Below are 23550 nucleotides of genomic sequence, written 5' to 3' on the forward strand. Positions count from 1 at the left end.
GGGGGCAGACTGGCCTAATAAAAATAGACCGATCTGCCCCCAAGGCGGGCAGAAATGGCCTAAAAACAATTTACTCCGCCCTCAGGGGGGCGACCCTTGCCTAGCGGGTCGTCCCCCACATGTAAACAATAAAAAAATGATCCTTGGTGTCTAGAGGTTTCTGCCCCCCGGGGGCAGATCAGCCTAATTAAAATAGGCCATTCTGCCCCCATGGGGGCGCAAAAAGGCCTTACAAAAAAAAAAAGGCCTTTCCTTTCATGTCTCTGCCTGCCTCAGCCCCTGATCGGAAGAGAAATGCAAATGCATTTCTCTCCCTATCAGCGCTGGAATCAGACCTTCTAGCGCAATGGAAGGCGACCTCTGATGAGGCCAGTGCGCGATCATGTGCTGACATCATCCAACCTCACTGGGGGTGGCCTGGAAGCGATTCCCTTTCCATCCCTACCCTCGGGCTAGCGCTCCCCCCATGAGCCGGGTGCAGGACGTAACAGTTACATCCAAGACACCCAAGGGGTTAAATAAGTAGATTTAGTCGTGACCCATAGCATAGACATTGAAATTTGTCAAAGGGTAGTGACATCCAGTGACAGCAGGCCCCTTCCCTAAATTCCTGACGGAAAATCAAAGGTCTCTTCTCCTGCCTTCACTAGCATACAATTCTACAGTGTGACCTCTTTACATATGGATCATTTTTGGAGTAGCTTCTTGTAGGAGGCGGGCCTGGCTTATAGTGGGTACCTTGTGGTACTTACACCTTGCGGCAGGTCCAGTTATCCCCTATTAGTAGATTAGTAGTGTTCTAGCAGCTTAAGCTGATAGAGGTAGCTATAGCAGAGCAGCTTAGGATGAACTAGGAGACATGCAAAGCTCCTACTATACCACTTATATCATATAGCACTATATCATAAGACACACAATACTCAGAGTTACTAAAAATAAAGGTACTTTATTTTAGTGACGATATGCCAAAAGTATCTGAGAGGATATACTCCCTTAGGAGGTAAGTAAAATACACAAAATATACACACAAACCAAAATCAGGTAAGTAAAACACTTAGAAAAGTAGTGCAAACACTGTAGAACATAATAGAATGCAATAGGAGAAAATAGGCCTAGGGGCAACACAAACCATATACTCCCAAAGGGGAATGCGAACCACAAATGGACCCCAGGCCTAGTGTAGTGTGTAGAGGGTCGCTGGGAGTGTAAGAAAACACTAAGGGTGTCCAAGATACCCCACCCCAAGACCCTGAAAAGTAGGAGTAAATTTACCACACTACCCCAGAAATACAGTAAAGTCGAGATAGGGGATTCTGCAAAGACAACAACTGACTGCAAAGTACTGAAGACGGATTCCTGGACCTGAGGATCTGCAAAGGAAGTGGACCAAGTCCAAGAGTCACGCAAGTGTCCAGGGGGGGCAGGAGCCCACTAAACCCCGGATGAAGGTGCAAAAGGGATGCCTCCGGGTGGAAGAAGCCAAAGATTCTGCAACAACAGAAGGTACCAGGAACTTCTCCTTGGTCAGAAGATGTCCCACGGCGTGTTGGAGGATGCAGAGTTGTTTCCACGCAGAAAGACCACAAACAAGCCTTGCTACCTGCAAGAGTCACGGTTGAAGAATTTGGGTGCTGCCAGGGCCCAGGAAGGACCAGGAGGTCGCCCCTTGGAGGAGGAAACAGAGGGGGCGCTCAGCAAGAGAGAGAGCCCACAAAGAAGCAGGCAGCACCCGCAGAAGCACCTGAACAAACATTCAGAAAATCTGAGCACAGCGGTCGTCTCAGCACAACAAAAGAGGGACCCACGAAGTCGGAGGCGAACTCAGCGAGTTGGGCAATGCAGGACAGAGTGCTGGGGACCTGGTCTGTGCTGTGCACGAAGGAAGTCTTGCAAAAGAGCACAGAAGCCCTAGCAGCTGCAGATCACACAGTACACAGGATTACTGTCTGGCTTGGTGAGGCAAGGACTTACCTCCACCAAATTTGGACAGAAGGACCACTGGACTATCAGGGTCACTTGGATCCAGCTCCTGTGTTCCAGGGACCATGCTCGTTAAGATGAGAGGGGACCCAGAGGGCCGGTAATGCCGAAATTTGGTGCCTGCTTTGGCAGGGGGAATATTCTGTCTACCCACAGGAGATTTCTTCTTGGCTTCCAGTGCAGGGTGAAGGCAGACAGCCCTTAGAGCATGCACCACCAGGAAACAGTCGAGAAAGCCGGCAGGATGAGGCACTACAATGTTGCTGGTAGTCTTCTTGCTACTTTGTTGCAGTTTTGCAGACGTCCTGGAGCAGTCAGCGGTCGATCCTTGGCAGAAGTCGAAGAGAGAAGTGCAGAGGAACTCTGGTGAGCTCTTGCATTCTTTATCTGAAGAGAAACCCACAGGAGAGACCCTAAATAGCCCTCAGAGGAGGATTGGCTACCTACCCAGGTAAGAGCCTATCAGGTGGGGTCTCTGACGTCACCTGCTGGCACTGGTCACTCAGAGGTCTCAATTATGCCCTCACACCTCTGCATTCAAGATGGCAGAGGTCTGGGACACACTGGAGGAGCTCTGGGCACCACCCCTGGGGTGGTGATGGACAGAGGAGTGGTCACTTCCCTTTCCTTTGTCCAGTTTTGCGCCAGAGCAGGGGCTAGGGGATCCCTGAACTGGTGTAGACTGGTTTATGCAAGGAGGGAACCATCTGTGCCCTTCAAAGCATTTCCAGAGTTCAGGAGAGGCTACTCCTCTCAGGCCCTTAACACCTATTTACAAAGGGAGAGGGTATAACACCTTCTCTCAAAGGAAATCCTTTGTTCTGCCTTCCGGGGCTGGGCTGCCCAGGTCCCAGGGGGGCAGAAACCTGTCTGAGGGTTGGCAGCAGCGGTAACTGCAGAGAAAACCCCAGAGAGCTAGTTTGGCAGTACCCGGGGTCCATGCTGGAGCCCTGGGAATGCATGGGATTGGACAATTCTATGATCTTAGACATGTTACATGGCCATGTTCGGAGTTATCATTGTGAAGCTACACATAGGTATTGACCTATATGTAGTTCACAAGTGTAATGGTGTCCCCGCACTCACAAAGTCCGGGGAAATTGTCCTGAACAATGTGGGGCACCTTTGCTAGTGCAAGGGTGCCCTCACACTTAGTAACTTTGCACCTAACCCTCAGTGAGGGTTAGACATATAGGTGACTTATAAGTTACTTAAGTGCAGTGTAAAATGGCTGTGGATGTTATTTCACTCAGGCTGCAGTGGCAGTCCTGTGTAAGAATTGTCTGAGCTCCCTATGGGTGGCAAAAGAATTGCTGCAGCCCATTGGGATCTCCTGGAACCCCAATACCTAGGTATCATATACTAGGGAATTATAAGGGTGTTCCAGTGTGGCAATCAGAATTGGTAAACATTTTCACTAGCCTGCAGGGACAATTTTAAAAGCAGAGAGAGCATAAACACTGAGGTTCTGGTTAGCAGAGCCTCAGTGATACAGTTAGGCACCCCCAGGGAACACATACTGGGCACACTTTATGAGCACTGGGGTCCTGGCTAGCAGGATCCCAGTGACACAGGCAAAAACAAACATACTTACAAGTAAACAATGGGGGTAACATGCCAGGAAAGATGGTACTTTCCTACACTTCCCTTCCCAGGTATTATTTCCTTTGCCTATCTTTAGGCAGATCTCTTGCCCAATTTGCAAGTTGGTAATATTTACATTTAGAAACAGTACCCTCTGTGCTTTCACTGAGTGAGACCCAGGGGAGAAATGCGTTGCCCTCCAAAATGTGACCCAGTTAACATTTCCCTTTTTCCCCAAGGGAATTGATAGTTTATCTTGGAGACATCTGGGGGGTGCCACGCAAGTCCCAGACTGGAGCATAGTTGCTATAAGGTATACCTAATGCTCGCCGAACCTGATACCAAAGTTTACAGGCCGCCGCCAAGATCTTTAGTCTGATCTTTTTAAAGTATTTTGGGTGGCCAAATTTAAACAAAAAGTGATCCCTTCCCTAGGAAAGTGCTTCGTCATAGCCTTGAAAAGGAGAGCAGAGCAGTTGTCACTCAGTAGCCCCCTTATATTAGTTAACTGAAAAGCCACATATTTATAAAGATCAGGACTTGCAATACCTCCCTGTTCTCTCTTTCTTCATAATTTCTTCCACGCAATTCGGAGTCCTCGTGATGACCAAACCAAACTACTCCACTCCCCCTGCAACTTCTTGAACTAGGCTGGTTTAAATTCTAAGGGGATCACACTAAAGATAAAGGTGAACTTCAGGAGGATTGACATTTTCAAAATGTTTGATCTGCCTAGAAAGGGGAGCGGGAGCCCAGCCCAAACTCTTAACAGTTTTCTAGTAGCTGTCACTGATTTGTTAAAGTTAACTTCATTCAGGTCAATCATTATTTGGATCCCTAAGTACCTTAACTCCTGGTTAAACAGGGGACTATTGAGCCAGGTGTTCCATTTCCTAAGCTAATTTTTTTGCTGGTTGACAGAATACCCGGATACCTTACCAAACTCCTCTAACGAGCTCAAAAGAGTGATCCAGCCAAGTCCCTCGTGTAAATCATCAGGTCATCCGCATAAAGTGCCACTCACCTTCTCAAGCCGCTTTGCTAAAATACAAGTGTAAATCTTATAGTCTGGATCAGGGCCGTGGCCAAGGCGTCAAGACGGCAGCCGGACGTTCGTAGTGCTCCGGACCCTTCCGCCATCCGCTTTAGGCAGCACCCATCTTAGCTCATTCCAGGAGGCGTGCTCCAAAGGAGATCTGTGCTGCGACGAAGAAAAGGTCCTTGTAGTTTTGGATTACATGAGAGATGTTCAATTGCAACGCCGATCCTACATGGAAGTCAAGCAGAAACTGAGAGCGATGGAAATACCCTACTGTCTTCTTTTACCTGTGAGGCTCTGAGTGGTACATACCAATGAGGCTCATTTTTTTCGAGAACCCTGGCATGGACATGGCTAACCGAGGATGTCCCCTTGGGCTCCCCCGGTGGTGGCCCATGGCAGACTCGGGACAGAGTACCAACGGACGGCCAGCAGAGACGGCCACCAGGTCCCCGACAAAGAACACGCTCTAGGAGGCGCAGGATGCAGCGGGCTCAGGCTCTGGCTCCCCTGTGGGGCCCCCATCCAGGGGTACCATGTCAGAGACTCTACCAGAGCAATCGGCAAGCAACAGCCAAGGGGGAGAGGAGGAGGGGTCACGGGCAAAGGGGGCTGACGCCTGTGCGTCTGGAGACGGCTAGTGTCAACATCAGGGCAGTGCGCACTCTATGGGCGACTAAAATGCAAAAACCCAGTCTTTATGCAAGAGCATAATTCATGCATTGTGTTTATATGGTTTGTTAACCTTTTGCATTGCAGAGATTTACCTTGAAACTACTATTAATGATGTTTGCAAATAATGTTTATTTGCAAAGTATTGCTGCAGGCTTACAGAGTGTATCAGGGTGTGGTCCCTTTCTAGGACTTTCTAGAAGCTTTCCCTGCAGCATGACTGGGTGTGGTTGTGGGCTGGGCCAGACTCTATATAAGGGAGCCAGTCTAGCTCCACGTGCTCACTATTCAGAGGTCCTGGTACAGAGCAGCAAACATTTCCCGAGCTCCTGTTCCAGAGGCCTACTTTGAAGTTCCAGGCCTGCACAGCATTATCTTAGTGATCCTAGAGCAGGGTGGTAAGACGGTGGTTGGCTGGGCCCCCGACCCCGCTCTAAAAAGACTCTTGAATTCTTGGGGGTATTCTTGAAAACTTTCAGAGTACGCAAAGCATTGCTTTTATGTTAATCTTGGTGATAGGATCGGCAAAGGTTTGCACGATCGTTTCATGGCATTTGCATACTTTGTTCGAATCGGTTGAGCGCGCAATTCATTTCTTGCATGACAACCCTTGTGTTCGGATCGGCAAAGGTTTTGCGCGATCATTTCATGGCATTTGCATACTTTGTTTGAATCGGCTGAGCGCGCAATTCATTTCTTGCATGACAACCCTGGTGTTCGGATCGGCAAAGGTTTTGCGTGATCATTTCATGGCATTTACACACTTTGTTCGAATCGGCTGAGCACGCGATTCATTTCTTGCATGACAACCTTGGTGTTCGGATTGGCAAAGGCTTGCGCGATCATTTCATGGCATTTACATATCCTGGTTAGAATCGGCTGTGTGCGCAATTCATTTCTTGCATGACAACCTTGGTGTTCGGATCGGCAAAGGCTTGCGCGATCGTTTCATGGCATTTGCATACTTTGTTCGAATCGGCTGTGCGCGCAATTAATTTCTTGCATGACAAACCTGGTGTACGGATCGGCAAAGACTTGCATGATCGTTTAATGGCATTTACATATTCTGGTTAGAATCGGCTGTGTGCGCGATTCATTTATTGTATGACAACCTTGATGTTCAGATTGGCAAAGGCTTGCACGATCATTTCAAGGCATTTACATATCCTGGTTAGAATCGGCATTGTGCGCGATTCATTTCTTGCATGACAAACTTGGTGTTCAGATCGGCAAAAGGTTGCGCGATCATTTCAAGACATTTACATCTTCTTGTTGGAATCGGCAGAGTGCACGATTCATTTTCCTCATGTAAAACTTGATTCCCAGATCGGAAACAGTGTGTACAATCAGTTCATGGCCATACAAAAAAACTCTGAAGTGCAATGTTATTTAATGTGCACACATTTCTTTTTGTGAAAAGGACAAAACCTAAATGTGACATTCTAGTGCATATTAAGTTCCTATCATAATCCCAATTGTTTTCCAGAGATGGTTTTCAGACAGCCTTTAGTCCTCATGTTAAATAGAAGGCAGTGTTTGTTCTGAAGCTATATTCTAGAAGGTTCTTGTATTTCTAGACATCATGTGATATGTTATAAAAAACCTTTATGAAACATTGCATTAATCATCCTTGATTTTATTCCAGGTATCCAGAGTTCTTTAGGCCTAGTTAAAATCACTCCTTAGAGTATTCATGGTAACAGTAAGACAATACTAAGAATCATAATCTAGTGACAGTCACTGTGATTTTATTCTGATGTTGTGTTGTCTAACCTTTTGCTTCCTACAGGTCTCCTTCCCAGCGGTTCCCTACCTAATCCCCTTTTCCCCACTTGGACTCTCTTATGCTCTGTGACATTCTAATCAGAGTATTGGAGCTATCTTGTGGTGGGCATGTTGGGAACATGCGCAGGACCGAGGATCTGGTCTCCCTGACAGTGAGTGCCTATGGAATTTACACCTTATACCATGTCCAGGTCTCCCTTATTAGTGTAGTGTAGTGTAGTCAGTGTCTCGAACCCAGGCCTTCTGGATGAGCAGCCAAGGCTTACCTAGGAGATGCAAAGCTCATCAATACTACTGTAGTCACACTTAGTACTCATACACATGAAAGAAAACACTCAGTGTTACAAAAATAAAGGTGCTTTATTTTGGTGACACAAATACCAAAAATATCATAGAGGCTATACTCCCTTAGGAGGTAAGTAATACACAAATTATATACACTAGTATGCAGAAATAAACAGTTAGAAAACAGTGCAATTAGTGAAAATCTCAATATGGAGAAATATGCCTGGGGAGCACAAACCATATGCAAAAAAAATGGAATGCGAAAGTCAGTCTCCCACCTAGGTAAGTGTAGTGTGTAGAGGGGAGCTGGGAGTACTAGGAAAGCCCAAAGGTAAGTACCACAACCCACCCCAGTGACCAGGAAAGCAGGAGTAAATCACTGTAAATTTCCCTGATCACACACAGAGAAGAGAATAAGAATTATGCAAACCCCAGAAGAGACTGCAAGACACCAACAGTGGATTCCTGGACAGGAGGACCTGTGGAAAAAGGGGACCAAGTCCAAGATGCACAGCAAAGTCCAGGTAGGGCAGGATCCCCTACCCACCATGATGAAGATGCAAGAAGTGAACCACCAATGAAGAAGAAGAGTTAGCACTGCACCCAAGAAGACGAAGTCGGGGTCTTGGAGGATGCAGGTCATGTCCCACACCGAAAGAAGGATTGCAGTCGGGTTTGCGTCTTCAGGTTCTGCCAGCAAGCCTTGGCACACGCAAAACTCACGGTTAGTGGAAAGTGGAGCTGCTGGGGACCAGGAAGGACCAGGTGGACTCTACCCAGGAGGGGGAGTCAGAGGGGACGCTCAGCGACACAGAGACCCCACAGAAGCCAGGCAGCACCTACAGGACGTGGACAGGAAAGGCGCAGAAGAGGTCCACGCAGCACTACGAGAAAGGCTCTCACGCCGCTGGAGAACCACTCAGGGAGCTGCACGTCGCAGGAAGGAGTGCTGGGGGCTAGAGCTTCAAGATGCCTGAAGATCTTGTGAAAAAGATGCCAACAAGCCTTGGCAAATGCAAAGGATGCAGTGCACGGGGGTACTGTCCTGCTTGGGCAGGCAAGGGCTTACCTACACCTGAAGTTGGACAGTTGGAAAAGAGGACCATCGGGACCACTTCAGTCCACCACCACCCGTGATGCAGGATCCACACAGCTCAGTAGGAGAGGGGATCCATGCAGCTGGTCGTCGTCGAAGTTGGTGCCTGCAGAAGCAGGGGAGTGACTCCTTCACCCCAAGAGAGATTCTTTCTTCCTTCCGTTGCAGGCTGAAGACGGACTGTCCTCAGAGGATATACGACTGGGGAAATGTTGCAGTTGCTGGAAGGAGCCAGAGATACAATGTTGCAGGAGACATGTTGCTTCTTTGTTGCAGCTTGTAGGGCCCTGAAGAGTCCAGATGCAGTTTCTTCATTCAGAAGTCGAAGTGGAGGTTGCAGAGGATTCCTGCTGGAGTCTTGCAGTCCAAATCTGAGGAACCACCTAAGAGAGAGACCCTAAATAGCCCTGAAAGGGGGATTGGTCATCTAGCTGGGTGGCCACCTATCAGATGGGGTCTCTGAAGTCACCGGCTGGCACTGGCCACCCAGATGCTCCCAGGGTTCCCTGCCAACCTTGAATCCAAGATGGCAAAACACAGGGACCCTCAGAAGGAGCTCTGAGCACCACCCCTGGGATGGTGATGGGCAGGAGTGTGGTCACTCCCCTTTCCTTTGTCCAGTTTCATGCCAGGGCAGAGACTGGGGGTCCCTGAACTAGTGCAGACTGGTTTATGCAAGGAGGGCACCAAATGTGCCCTTCAAAGCATTGCCAGTGGCTTGGAGAGGATACCCCTCCCAAGCCTGTAACACCTATTTCCAAAGGGAGAGGGTGTGACACTCCTCTCCCAAAAGAAATCCTTTGTACTGCATTCTTGGGCTTGAGCTTCTCAAGCAACAGGAGGGCAGAAACCTGTCTGGGAGGTGGCAGAAGCTTGGGCTGCCTGGAAACCTTCAGAAGGCTGTAATGGTAATACTGGGGGTCCTCTAAGGTGTGCATGGAATTATACAACAAATGCTTGCAAAAGCATCGGGTATGATTCCATCATGTTTGATCTCAACACATGCCTATGTTTGGAGTTACCATTATGTAGTTGGACATAGGTATTGACCTATGTCCAGTACACGCATAAAATGGCATCCCCGTACTCAAGAAGTCCGGGAAAATGGTCCTGGAGCTCGTGTGGGCACCTCTGCTAGTGCAGGGGTGCCCTGACACACAGGTACTTTTCACCCTGCCCTATGGGCTGGAAGACCTGCCATAGGGGTGACTTATAAGTGACCTGGTGCAGTGAAAAGTGGCAGTGAAAGGGTGCTTGCAACTTTTCACGCAGGCTGCAATGACAGTCCTGCAGAACCCTTTGCTTGGGCTGCTATAGGTGGCAAAATATATGCTGCAGCCCATAGGGATCCCCTGGGACCTCAATGCCCTGGGTAGCTAGGTAACACTTACTAAGGACCTAGAATGGGACACCAGTGTTTCAATTGTGGGTGAAATACAGTGATGACAGTTACCAAAAATTATATTTAGGTGAGAGAGCATAACTACTGGGGTCCTGGTTAGCAGGATCCCAGTAGATACAGTCAAACACACTGACAAACAGACCAAAAGTGGGGGTAACCAAGCTAGAAAGAGGCTACTTTCCTACAGGCGGCACTCGCTCTGCAGCACTTTTCATCGCAAGTGGAGCTCAGACGTCCTGTGCTCATTTCCGCTCATACCACTTCTGCCCAGAATTCTCAAGATCAAGAACAACCGGGCCCAAGTAAATCTTGTAGCTCCAGACTGGGCACGTACAGTCTGGTATCCTTAGCTTCTGAAAATGAGCATTGATCCTCCAATCAGGCTGCTTCTTCAGGAGGATCTTCTGTCACAGCAGCAGGGGAAGGTTCTCCACCCAAACTTGTCAACTCTGCGCCTTTATGCGACTATTGAGCCAGGTGTTCCATTTCCTAAGCTAATTTTTTTGCTGGTTGACAGAATACCCGGATACCTTACCAAACTCCTCTAACGAGCTCAAAAGAGTGATCCAGCCAAGTCCCTCGTGTAAATCATCAGGTCATCCGCATAAAGTGCCACTCACCTTCTCAAGCCGCTTTGCTAAAATACAAGTGTAAATCTTATAGTCTGGATCAGGGGCGTGGCCAAGGCGTCAAGACGGCAGCCGGACGTTCGTAGTGCTCCGGACCCTTCCGCCATCCGCTTTAGGCAGCACCCATCTTAGCCCATTCCAGGAGGCGTGCTCCAAAGGTGATCTGTGCTGCGACGAAGAAAAGGTCCTTGTAGTTTTGGATTACATGAGAGATGTTCAATTGCAACGCCGATCCTACATGGAAGTCAAGCAGAAACTGAGAGCGATGGAAATACCCTACTGTCTTCTTTTACCTGTGAGGCTCTGAGTGGTACATACCAATGAGGCTCATTTTTTTCGAGAACCCTGGCATGGACATGGCTAACCGAGGATGTCCCCTTGGGCTCCCCCGGTGGTGGCCCATGGCAGACTCGGGACAGAGTACCAACGGACGGCCAGCAGAGACGGCCACCAGGTCCCCAACAAAGAACACGCTCTAGAAGGCGCAGGATGCAGCGGGCTCAGGCTCTGGCTCCCCTGTGGGGCCCCCATCCAGGGGTACCATGTCAGAGACTCTACCAGAGCAATCGGCAAGCAACAGCCAAGGGGGAGAGGAGGAGGGGTCACGGGCAAAGGGGGCCGATGCCTGTGCGTCTGGAGACGGCTAGTGTCAACATCAGGGCAGTGCGCACTCTACGGGCGACTAAAATGAAAAACCCAGTCTTTATGCAAGAGCATAATTCATGCATTGTGTTTATATGGTTTGTTAACCTTTTGCATTGCAGAGATTTACCTTGAAACTACTATTAATGATGTTTGCAAATAATGTTTATTTGCAAAGTATTGCTGCAGGCTTACAGAGTGTATCAGGGTGTGGTCCCTTTCTAGGACTTTCTAGAAGCTTTCCCTGCAGCATGACTGGGTGTGGTTGTGGGCTGGGCCAGACTCTATATAGGGGAGCCAGTCTAGCTCCACGTGCTCACTATTCAGAGGTCCTGGTACAGAGCAGCAAAAATTTCCCGAGCTCCTGTTCCAGAGGCCTACTTTGAAGTTCCAGGCCTGCACAGCATTATCTTGGTGATCCTAGAGCAGGGTGGTAAGACGGTGGTTGGCTGGGCCCCCGACCCCGCTCTAAAAAGACTCTTGAATTCTTGGGGGTATTCTTGAAAACTTTCAGAGTACGCAAAGCATTGCTTTTATGTTAATCTTGGTGATCGGATCGGCAAAGGTTTGCACGATCGTTTCATGGCATTTGCATACTTTGTTCGAATCGGTTGAGCGCGCAATTCATTTCTTGCATGACAACCCTTGTGTTCGGATCGGCAAAGGTTTTGCGCGATCATTTCATGGCATTTGCATACTTTGTTTGAATCGGCTGAGCGCGCAATTCATTTCTTGCATGACAACCCTGGTGTTCGGATCGGCAAAGGTTTTGCGTGATCATTTCATGGCATTTACACACTTTGTTCGAATCGGCTGAGCACGCGATTCATTTCTTGCATGACAACCTTGGTGTTCGGATTGGCAAAGGCTTGCGCGATCATTTCATGGCATTTACATATCCTGGTTAGAATCGGCTGTGTGCGCAATTCATTTCTTGCATGACAACCTTGGTGTTCGGATCGGCAAAGGCTTGCGCGATCGTTTCATGGCATTTGCATACTTTGTTCGAATCGGCTGTGCGCGCAATTAATTTCTTGCATGACAAACCTGGTGTACGGATCGGCAAAGACTTGCATGATCGTTTAATGGCATTTACATATTCTGGTTAGAATCGGCTGTGTGCGCGATTCATTTATTGTATGACAACCTTGATGTTCAGATTGGCAAAGGCTTGCATGATCATTTCAAGGCATTTACATATCCTGGTTAGAATCGTCATTGTGCGCGATTCATTTCTTGCATGACAAACTTGGTGTTCAGATCGGCAAAAGGTTGCGCGATCATTTCAAGACATTTACATCTTCCTGTTGGAATCGGCAGAGTGCACGATTCATTTTCCTCATGTAAAACTTGATTCCCAGATCGGAAACAGTGTGTACAATCAGTTCATGGCCATACAAAAAAACTCTGAAGTGCAATGTTATTTAATGTGCACACATTTCTTTTTGTGAAAAGGACAAAACCTAAATGTGACATTCTAGTGCATATTAAGTTCCTATCATAATCCCAATTGTTTTCCAGAGATGGTTTTCAGACAGCCTTTAGTCCTCATGTTAAATAGAAGGCAGTGTTTGTTCTGAAGCTATATTCTAGAAGGTTCTTGTATTTCTAGACATCATGTGATATGTTATAAAAAACCTTTATGAAACATTGCATTAATCATCCTTGATTTTATTCCAGGTATCCAGAGTTCTTTAGGCCTAGTTAAAATCACTCCTTAGAGTATTCATGGTAACAGTAAGACAATACTAAGAATCATAATCTAGTGACAGTCACTGTGATTTTATTCTGATGTTGTGTTGTCTAACCTTTTGCTTCCTACAGGTCTCCTTCCCAGCTGTTCCCTACCTAATCCCCTTTTCCCCACTTGGACTCTCTTATGCTCTGTGACATTCTAATCAGAGTATTGGAGCTATCTTGTGGTGGACATGTTGGGAACATGCGCAGGACCGAGGATCTGGTCTCCCTGACAATGAGTGCCTATGGAATTTACACCTTATACCATGTCCAGGTCTCCCTTATTAGTGTAGTGTAGTGTAGTCAGTGTCTCGAACCCAGGCCTTCTGGATGAGCAGCCAAGGCTTACCTAGGAGATGCAAAGCTCATCAATACTACTGTAGTCACACTTAGTACTCATACACATGAAAGAAAACACTCAGTGTTACAAAAATAAAGGTGCTTTATTTTGGTGACACAAATACCAAAAATATCATAGAGGCTATACTCCCTTAGGAGGTAAGTAATACACAAATTATATACACTAGTATGCAGAAATAAACAGTTAGAAAACAGTGCAATTAGTGAAAATCTCAATATGGAGAAATATGCCTGGGGAGCACAAACCATATGCAAAAAAAATGGAATGCGAAAGTCAGTCTCCCACCTAGGTAAGTGTAGTGTGTAGAGGGGAGCTGGGAGTACTAGGAAAGCCCAAAGGTAAGTACCACAACCCACCCCAGTGACCAGGAAAGCAGGAGTAAATCACTGTAAATTTCCCTGATCACACACAGAGAAGAGAATAAGAATTATGCAAACCCCAGAAGAGACTGCAAGACACCAACAGTGGATTCCTGGACAGGAGGACCTGTGGAAAAAGGGGACCAAGTCCAAGATGCACAGCAAAGTCCAGGTAGGGCAGGATCCCCTACCCACCATGATGAAGATGCAAGAAGTGAACCACCAATGAAGAAGAAGAGTTAGCACTGCACCCAAGAAGACGAAGTCGGGGTCTTGGAGGATGCAGGTCATGTCCCACACCGAAAGAAGGATTGCAGTCGGGTTTGCGTCTTCAGGTTCTGCCAGCAAGCCTTGGCACACGCAAAACTCACGGTTAGTGGAAAGTGGAGCTGCTGGGGACCAGGAAGGACCAGGTGGACTCTACCCAGGAGGGGGAGTCAGAGGTGAAGCTCAGCGACACAGAGACCCCACAGAAGCCAGGCAGCACCTACAGGACGTGGGCAGGAAAGGCGCAGAAGAGGTCCACGCAGCACTACGAGAAAGGCTCTCACGCCGCTGGAGAACCACTCAGGGAGCTGCACGTCGCAGGAAGGAGTGCTGGGGGCTAGAGCTTCAAGATGCCTGAAGATCTTGTGAAAAAGATGCCAACAAGCCTTGGCAAATGCAAAGGATGCAGTGCACGGGGGTACTGTCCTGCTTGGGCAGGCAAGGGCTTACCTACACCTGAAGTTGGACAGTTGGAAAAGAGGACCATCGGGACCACTTCAGTCCACCACCACCCGTGATGCAGGATCCACACAGCTCAGTAGGAGAGGGGATCCATGCAGCTGGTCGTCGTCGAAGTTGGTGCCTGCAGAAGCAGGGGAGTGACTCCTTCACCCCAAGAGAGATTCTTTCTTCCTTCCGTTGCAGGCTGAAGACGGACTGTCCTCAGAGGATATACGACTGGGGAAATGTTGCAGTTGCTGGAAGGAGCCGGAGATACAATGTTGCAGGAGACATGTTGCTTCTTTGTTGCAGCTTGTAGGGCCCTGAAGAGTCCAGATGCAGTTTCTTCATTCAGAAGTCGAAGTGGAGGTTGCAGAGGATTCCTGCTGGAGTCTTGCAGTCCAAATCTGAGGAACCACCTAAGAGAGAGACCCTAAATAGCCCTGAAAGGGGGATTGGTCATCTAGCTGGGTGGCCACCTATCAGAAGGGGTCTCTGAAGTCACCGGCTGGCACTGGCCACCCAGATGCTCCCAGGGTTCCCTGCCAACCTTGAATCCAAGATGGCAAAACACAGGGACCCTCAGAAGGAGCTCTGAGCACCACCCCTGGGATGGTGATGGGCAGGAGTGTGGTCACTCCCCTTTCCTTTGTCCAGTTTCATGCCAGGGCAGAGACTGGGGGTCCCTGAACTAGTGCAGACTGGTTTATGCAAGGAGGGCACCAAATGTGCCCTTCAAAGCATTGCCAGTGGCTTGGAGGGGATACCCCTCCCAAGCCTGTAACACCTATTTCCAAAGGGAGAGGGTGTGACACTCCTCTCCCAAAAGAAATCCTTTGTACTGCATTCTTGGGCTTGAGCTTCTCAAGCAACAGGAGGGCAGAAACCTGTCTGGGAGGTGGCAGCAGCTTGGGCTGCCTGGAAACCTTCAGAAGGCTGTAATGGTAATACTGGGGGTCCTCTAAGGTGTGCATGGAATTATACAACAAATGCTTGCAAAAGCATCGGGTATGATTCCATCATGTTTGATCTCAACACATGCCTATGTTTGGAGTTACCATTATGTAGTTGGACATAGGTATTGACCTATGTCCAGTACACGCATAAAATGGCATCCCCGTACTCAAGAAGTCCGGGAAAATGGTCCTGGAGCTCGTGTGGGCACCTCTGCTAGTGCAGGGGTGCCCTGACACACAGGTACTTTGCACCCTGCCCTATGGGCTGGAAGACCTGCCATAGGGGTGACTTATAAGTGACCTGGTGCAGTGAAAAGTGGCAGTGAAAGGGTGCTTGCACCTTTTCACGCAGGCTGCAATGACAGTCCTGCAGAACCCTTTGCTTGGGCTGCTATAGGTGGCAAAATATATGCTGCAGCCCATAGGGATCCGCTGGGACCTCAATGCCCTGGGTAGCTAGGTACCACTTACTAAGGACCTAGAATGGGACACCAGTGTTTCAATTGTGGGTGAAATACAGTGATGACAGTTACTAAAAATTATATTTAGGTGAGAGAGCATAACTACTGGGGTCCTGGTTAGCAGGATCCCAGTAGATACAGTCAAACACACTGACAAACAGACCAAAAGTGGGGGTAACCAAGCTAGAAAGAGGCTACTTTCCTACAGGCGGCACTCGCTCTGCAGCACTTTTCATCGCAAGTGGAGCTCAGACGTCCTGTGCTCATTTCCGCTCATACCACTTCTGCCCAGAATTCTCAAGATCAAGAACAACCGGGCCCAAGTAAATCTTGTAGCTCCAGACTGGGCACGTACAGTCTGGTATCCTTAGCTTCTGAAAATGAGCATTGATCCTCCAATCAGGCTGCTTCTTCGGGAGGATCTTCTGTCACAGCAGCAGGGGAAGGTTCTCCACCCAAACTTGTCAACTCTGCGCCTTTATGCGACTATTGAGCCAGGTGTTCCATTTCCTAAGCTAATTTTTTTGCTGGTTGACAGAATACCCGGATACCTTACCAAACTCCTCTAACGAGCTCAAAAGAGTGATCCAGCCAAGTCCCTCGTGTAAATCATCAGGTCATCCGCATAAAGTGCCACTCACCTTCTCAAGCCGCTTTGCTAAAATACAAGTGTAAATCTTATAGTCTGGATCAGGGGCGTGGCCAAGGCGTCAAGACGGCAGCCGGACGTTCGTAGTGCTCCGGACCCTTCCGCCATCCGCTTTAGGCAGCACCCATCTTAGCCCATTCCAGGAGGCGTGCTCCAAAGGTGATCTGTGCTGCGACGAAGAAAAGGTCCTTGTAGTTTTGGATTACATGAGAGATGTTCAATTGCAACGCCGATCCTACATGGAAGTCAAGCAGAAACTGAGAGCGATGGAAATACCCTACTGTCTTCTTTTACCTGTGAGGCTCTGAGTGGTACATACCAATGAGGCTCATTTTTTTCGAGAACCCTGGCATGGACATGGCTAACCAAGGATGTCCCCTTGGGCTCCCCCGGTGGTGGCCCATGGCAGACTCGGGACAGAGTACCAACGGACGGCCAGCAGAGACGGCCACCAGGTCCCCGACAAAGAACACGCTCTAGGAGGCGCAGGATGCAGCGGGCTCAGGCTCTGGCTCCCCTGTGGGGCCCCCATCCAGGGGTACCATGTCAGAGACTCTACCAGAGCAATCGGCAAGCAACAGCCAAGGGGGAGATGAGGAGGGGTCACAGGCAAAGGGGGCCGACGCCTGTGCGTCTGGAGACGGCTAGTGTCAACATCAGGGCAGTGCGCACTCTACGGGCGACTAAAATGCAAAAACCCAGTCTTTATGCAAGAGCATAATTCATGCATTGTGTTTATATGGTTTGTTAACCTTTTGCATTGCAGAGATTTACCTTGAAACTACTATTAATGATGTTTGCAAATAATGTTTATTTGCAAAGTATTGCTGCAGGCTTACAGAGTGTATCAGGGTGTGGTCCCTTTCTAGGACTTTCTAGAAGCTTTCCCTGCAGCATGACTGGGTGTGGTTGTGGGCTGGGCCAGACTCTATATAAGGGAGCCAGTCTAGCTCCACGTGCTCACTATTCAGAGGTCCTGGTACAGAGCAGCAAAAATTTCCCGAGCTCCTGTTCCAGAGGCCTACTTTGAAGTTCCAGGCCTGCACAGCATTATCTTGGTGATCCTAGAGCAGGGTGGTAAGACGGTGGTTGGCTGGGCCCCCGACCCCGCTCTAAAAAGACTCTTGAATTCTTGGGGGTATTCTTGAAAACTTTCAGAGTACGCAAAGCATTGCTTTTATGTTAATCTTGGTGATCGGATCGGCAAAGGTTTGCACGATCGTTTCATGGCATTTGCATACTTTGTTCGAATCGGTTGAGCGCGCAATTCATTTCTTGCATGACAACCCTTGTGTTCGGATCGGCAAAGGTTTTGCGCGATCATTTCATGGCATTTGCATACTTTGTTTGAATTGGCTGAGCGCGCAATTCATTTCTTGCATGACAACCCTGGTGTTCGGATCGGCAAAGGTTTTGCGTGATCATTTCATGGCATTTACACACTTTGTTCGAATCGGCTGAGCACGCGATTCATTTCTTGCATGACAACCTTGGTGTTCGGATTGGCAAAGGCTTGCGCGATCATTTCATGGCATTTACATATCCTGGTTAGAATCGGCTGTGTGCGCAATTCATTTCTTGCATGACAACCTTGGTGTTCAGATCGGCAAAGGCTTGCGCGATCGTTTCATGGCATTTGCATACTTTGTTCGAATCGGCTGTGCGCGCAATTAATTTCTTGCATGACAAACCTGGTGTACGGATCGGCAAAGACTTGCATGATCGTTTAATGGCATTTACATATTCTGGTTAGAATCGGCTGTGTGCGCGATTCATTTATTGTATGACAACCTTGATGTTCAGATTGGCAAAGGCTTGCACGATCATTTCAAGGCATTTACATATCCTGGTTAGAATCGGCATTGTGCGCGATTCATTTCTTGCATGACAAACTTGGTGTTCAGATCGGCAAAAGGTTGCGCGATCATTTCAAGACATTTACATCTTCCTGTTGGAATCGGCAGAGTGCACGATTCATTTTCCTCATGTAAAACTTGATTCCCAGATCGGAAACAGTGTGTACAATCAGTTCATGGCCATACAAAAAAACTCTGAAGTGCAATGTTATTTAATGTGCACACATTTCTTTTTGTGAAAAGGACAAAACCTAAATGTGACATTCTAGTGCATATTAAGTTCCTATCATAATCCCAATTGTTTTCCAGAGATGGTTTTCAGACAGCCTTTAGTCCTCATGTTAAATAGAAGGCAGTGTTTGTTCTGAAGCTATATTCTAGAAGGTTCTTGTATTTCTAGACATCATGTGATATGTTATAAAAAACCTTTATGAAACATTGCATTAATCATCCTTCATTTTATTCCAGGTATCTAGAGTTCTTTAGGCCTAGTTAAAATCACTCCTTAGAGTATTCATGGTAACAGTAAGACAATACTAAGAATCATAATCTAGTGACAGTCACTGTGATTTTATTCTGATGTTGTGTTGTTTAACCTTTTTCTTCCTACAGGTCTCCTTCCCAGCTGTTCCCTACCTAATCCCCTTTTCCCCACTTGGACTCTCTTATGCTCTGTGACATTCTAATCAGAGTATTCGAGCTATCTTGTGGTGGACATGTTGGGAACATGCGCAGGACCGAGGATCTGGTCTCCCTGACAGTGAGTGCCTATGGAATTTACACCTTATACCATGTCCAGGTCTCCCTTATTAGTGTAGTGTAGTGTAGTCAGTGTCTCGAACCCAGGCCTTCTGGATGAGCAGCCAAGGCTTACCTAGGAGATGCAAAGCTCATCAATACTACTGTAGTCACACTTAGTACTCATACACATGAAAGAAAACACTCAGTGTTACAAAAATAAAGGTGCTTTATTTTGGTGACACAAATACCAAAAATACCATAGAGGCTATACTCCCTTAGGAGGTAAGTAATACACAAATTATATACACTAGTATGCAGAAATAAACAGTTAGAAAACAGTGCAATTAGTGAAAATCTCAAAATGGAGAAATATGCCTGGGGGAGCACAAACCATATGCAAAAAAAATGGAATGCGAAAGTCAGTCTCCCACCTAGGTAAGTGTAGTGTGTAGAGGGGAGCTGGGAGTACTAGGAAAGCCCAAAGGTAAGTACCACAACCCACCCCAGTGACCAGGAAAGCAGGAGTAAATCACTGTAAATTTCCCTGATCACACACAGAGAAGAGAATAAGAATTATGCAAACCCCAGAAGAGACTGCAAGACACCAACAGTGGATTCCTGGACAGGAGGACCTGTGGAAAAAGGGGACCAAGTCCAAGATGCACAGCAAAGTCCAGGTAGGGCAGGATCCCCTACCCACCATGATGAAGATGCAAGAAGTGAACCACCAATGAAGAAGAAGAGTTAGCACTGCACCCAAGAAGACGAAGTCGGGGTCTTGGAGGATGCAGGTCATGTCCCACACCGAAAGAAGGATTGCAGTCGGGTTTGCGTCTTCAGGTTCTGCCAGCAAGCCTTGGCACACGCAAAACTCACGGTTAGTGGAAAGTGGAGCTGCTGGGGACCAGGAAGGACCAGGTGGACTCTACCCAGGAGGGGGAGTCAGAGGGGACGCTCAGCGACACAGAGACCCCACAGAAGCCAGGCAGCACCTACAGGACGTGGACAGGAAAGGCGCAGAAGAGGTCCACGCAGCACTACGAGAAAGGCTCTCACGCCGCTGGAGAACCACTCAGGGAGCTGCACGTCGCAGGAAGGAGTGCTGGGGGCTAGAGCTTCAAGATGCCTGAAGATCTTGTGAAAAAGATGCCAACAAGCCTTGGCAAATGCAAAGGATGCAGTGCACGGGGGTACTGTCCTGCTTGGGCAGGCAAGGGCTTACCTACACCTGAAGTTGGACAGTTGGAAAAGAGGACCATCGGGACCACTTCAGTCCACCACCACCCGTGATGCAGGATCCACACAGCTCAGTAGGAGAGGGGATCCATGCAGCTGGTCGTCGTCGAAGTTGGTGCCTGCAGAAGCAGGGGAGTGACTCCTTCACCCCAAGAGAGATTCTTTCTTCCTTCCGTTGCAGGCTGAAGACGGACTGTCCTCAGAGGATATACGACTGGGGAAATGTTGCAGTTGCTGGAAGGAGCCGGAGATACAATGTTGCAGGAGACATGTTGCTTCTTTGTTGCAGCTTGTAGGGCCCTGAAGAGTCCAGATGCAGTTTCTTCATTCAGAAGTCGAAGTGGAGGTTGCAGAGGATTCCTGCTGGAGTCTTGCAGTCCAAATCTGAGGAACCACCTAAGAGAGAGACCCTAAATAGCCCTGAAAGGGGGATTGGTCATCTAGCTGGGTGGCCACCTATCAGAAGGGGTCTCTGAAGTCACCGGCTGGCACTGGCCACCCAGATGCTCCCAGGGTTCCCTGCCAACCTTGAATCCAAGATGGCAAAACCCAGGGACCCTCAGAAGGAGCTCTGAGCACCACCCCTGGGATGGTGATGGGCAGGAGTGTGGTCACTCCCCTTTCCTTTGTCCAGTTTCATGCCAGGGCAGAGACTGGGGGTCCCTGAACTAGTGCAGACTGGTTTATGCAAGGAGGGCACCAAATGTGCCCTTCAAAGCATTGCCAGTGGCTTGGAGAGGATACCCCTCCCAAGCCTGTAACACCTATTTCCAAAGGGAGAGGGTGTGACACTCCTCTCCCAAAAGAAATCCTTTGTACTGCATTCTTGGGCTTGAGCTTCTCAAGCAACAGGAGGGCAGAAACCTGTCTGGGAGGTGGCAGCAGCTTGGGCTGCCTGGAAACCTTCAGAAGGCTGTAATGGTAATACTGGGGGTCCTCTAAGGTGTGCATGGAATTATACAACAAATGCTTGCAAAAGCATCGGGTATGATTCCATCATGTTTGATCTCAACACATGCCTATGTTTGGAGTTACCATTATGTAGTTGGACATAGGTATTGACCTATGTCCAGTACACGCATAAAATGGCATCCCCGTACTCAAGAAGTCCGGGAAAATGGTCCTGGAGCTCGTGTGGGCACCTCTGCTAGTGCAGGGGTGCCCTGACACACAGGTACTTTGCACCCTGCCCTCTGGGCTGGAAGACCTGCCATAGGGGTGACTTATAAGTGACCTGGTGCAGTGAAAAGTGGCAGTGAAAGGGTGCTTGCACCTTTTCACGCAGGCTGCAATGACAGTCCTGCAGAACCCTTTGCTTGGGCTGCTATAGGTGGCAAAATATATGCTGCAGCCCATAGGGATCCCCTGGGACCTCAATGCCCTGGGTAGCTAGGTACCACTTACTAAGGACCTAGAATGGGACACCAGTGTTTCAATTGTGGGTGAAATACAGTGATGACAGTTACCAAAAATTATATTTAGGTGAGAGAGCATAACTACTGGGGTCCTGGTTAGCAGGATCCCAGTAGATACTGTCAAACACACTGACAAACAGACCAAAAGTGGGGGTAACCAAGCTAGAAAGAGGCTACTTTCCTACAGGCGGCACTCGCTCTGCGGCACTTTTCATCGCAAGTGGAGCTCAGACGTCCTGTGCTCATTTCCGCTCATACCACTTCTGCCCAGAATTCTCAAGATCAAGAACAACCGGGCCCAAGTAAATCTTGTAGCTCCAGACTGGGCACGTACAGTCTGGTATCCTTAGCTTCTGAAAATGAGCATTGATCCTCCAATCAGGCTGCTTCTTCAGGAGGATCTTCTGTCACAGCAGCAGGGGAAGGTTCTCCACCCAAACTTGTCAACTCTGCGCCTTTATGCGTTGAGGTTGAGCCACAGCAGCTGTCAGCCTTCGATCTTCCTCCCATAGTATGTAAAGGTATTCTGACAATCAGGCATCCCACCACCAATACGGTATACGCCTGCCGATTATTTTACAGCAGGGATCTTCATTGGGTACACTTTAGGGATATTTATCTGCTTTGTCTGCTTTTCTACGGCTGCCTGATCAGCCTTCCTTGTTCATATCACCTATTGTACATTGATTTCTCAAAAGGCTTGTACATATGTTTCCTCCTTTGTCCTGCCTCATTGGGACTTAAATCTAGTTCTCACCCATCTTATGTGCGCTCCCTTCGAGCCACTGAACAATTGGCCCCTCCGGCTGCTTACCATCAAGACACAGCCTTCTTAGTGGCAATAACATCTGCCCGGTAGGTGAGTGGGATGCAGGCTTTGTTACCCAAGCTTCCATATCTCACAATGTTTCCAGACAAGGTAGTGCTTCGCACTCATGCCTCCTTCTTCCGTCAGGTGCCGACTCCAATTCACCAGGGTCAGGCTATCACCCAGCCCACCTTCTTTGCTCCCCCGCATCCCTCTAAGGAAGAGGAGCGACTCCACCGACTGGACCCAAAAAGAGCTTTGTCAGTCTACATTGACCACACAGAAGAGTTCCAAGTAGACAACCAACTCTATGGGATACGTGGGAGCAAAGAAAGGTTGAGCAGTGAAGAAATTAAGCACTTTGTGCTGGGTTGTTCTCTGCATACAAATCTGCTTCACTCTGGCCAAAAAGCAGCCTCCTGAGGGCTTGAAGGTCCATTCCACCAGGGGCAAAGCTACTACCATAGTGTTAGCAGGAAGTGTACCAGTCCTGGACTTCTGCCAGGCAGCAACGTGGGTGACTCTACACACGTTTGCCACACACCACTGCCTGAACAATCAGGTCCACAGAGATGGGCATTTTACCCTTTCGGTTCTGAAGGACTTTTTAGTCTGAAGTGAATCTGTCCGCAGCCCACCACCAGGAGTTTATGGCTTGGGTATCTAGTCTAAGGTAAAGAATCTGCAGCTAGATGTCTCTATCAGATGAACAAGTTACTTAACTTCGGTAACACATTATCTGGTAGAGACACATATCTAGCTGCAGATTCCTTATACTCACCCATGCCTCCCCGCTCTGCAGACTCATTTACTAGGGTTGAGGATTGTCCATTTCAGGGACAGAGTCTTGGCATAGGCAAAACTTGTCAGTTTCTTCCACGGCTCTGTGCTGCTGGCATGGAAGTTTGTGGAAACGTAACTGATGCCTTTATAGGTGACTGTGATGTCATAGATGGCTCCAATATCGCTGACACCACACGGAGTAGAACTGAGCCACCCGACAGCGTGCAGGAGTAATGCTCATCAAATGTTCTGGATTCCAAGCTCATGCCTGGAAATTCTAAGGTGGGGAATCTGCAGCTAGTTAGAGTCTCTACCAGATAATGCATTACCGAAGGTAAGTAACTTGTTCTTTACTTATAGCACCTG

Source organism: Pleurodeles waltl, chromosome 5 (genome assembly GCF_031143425.1).
Source record: "Pleurodeles waltl isolate 20211129_DDA chromosome 5, aPleWal1.hap1.20221129, whole genome shotgun sequence".
NCBI classification, from domain to species: domain Eukaryota; kingdom Metazoa; phylum Chordata; class Amphibia; order Caudata; family Salamandridae; genus Pleurodeles; species Pleurodeles waltl.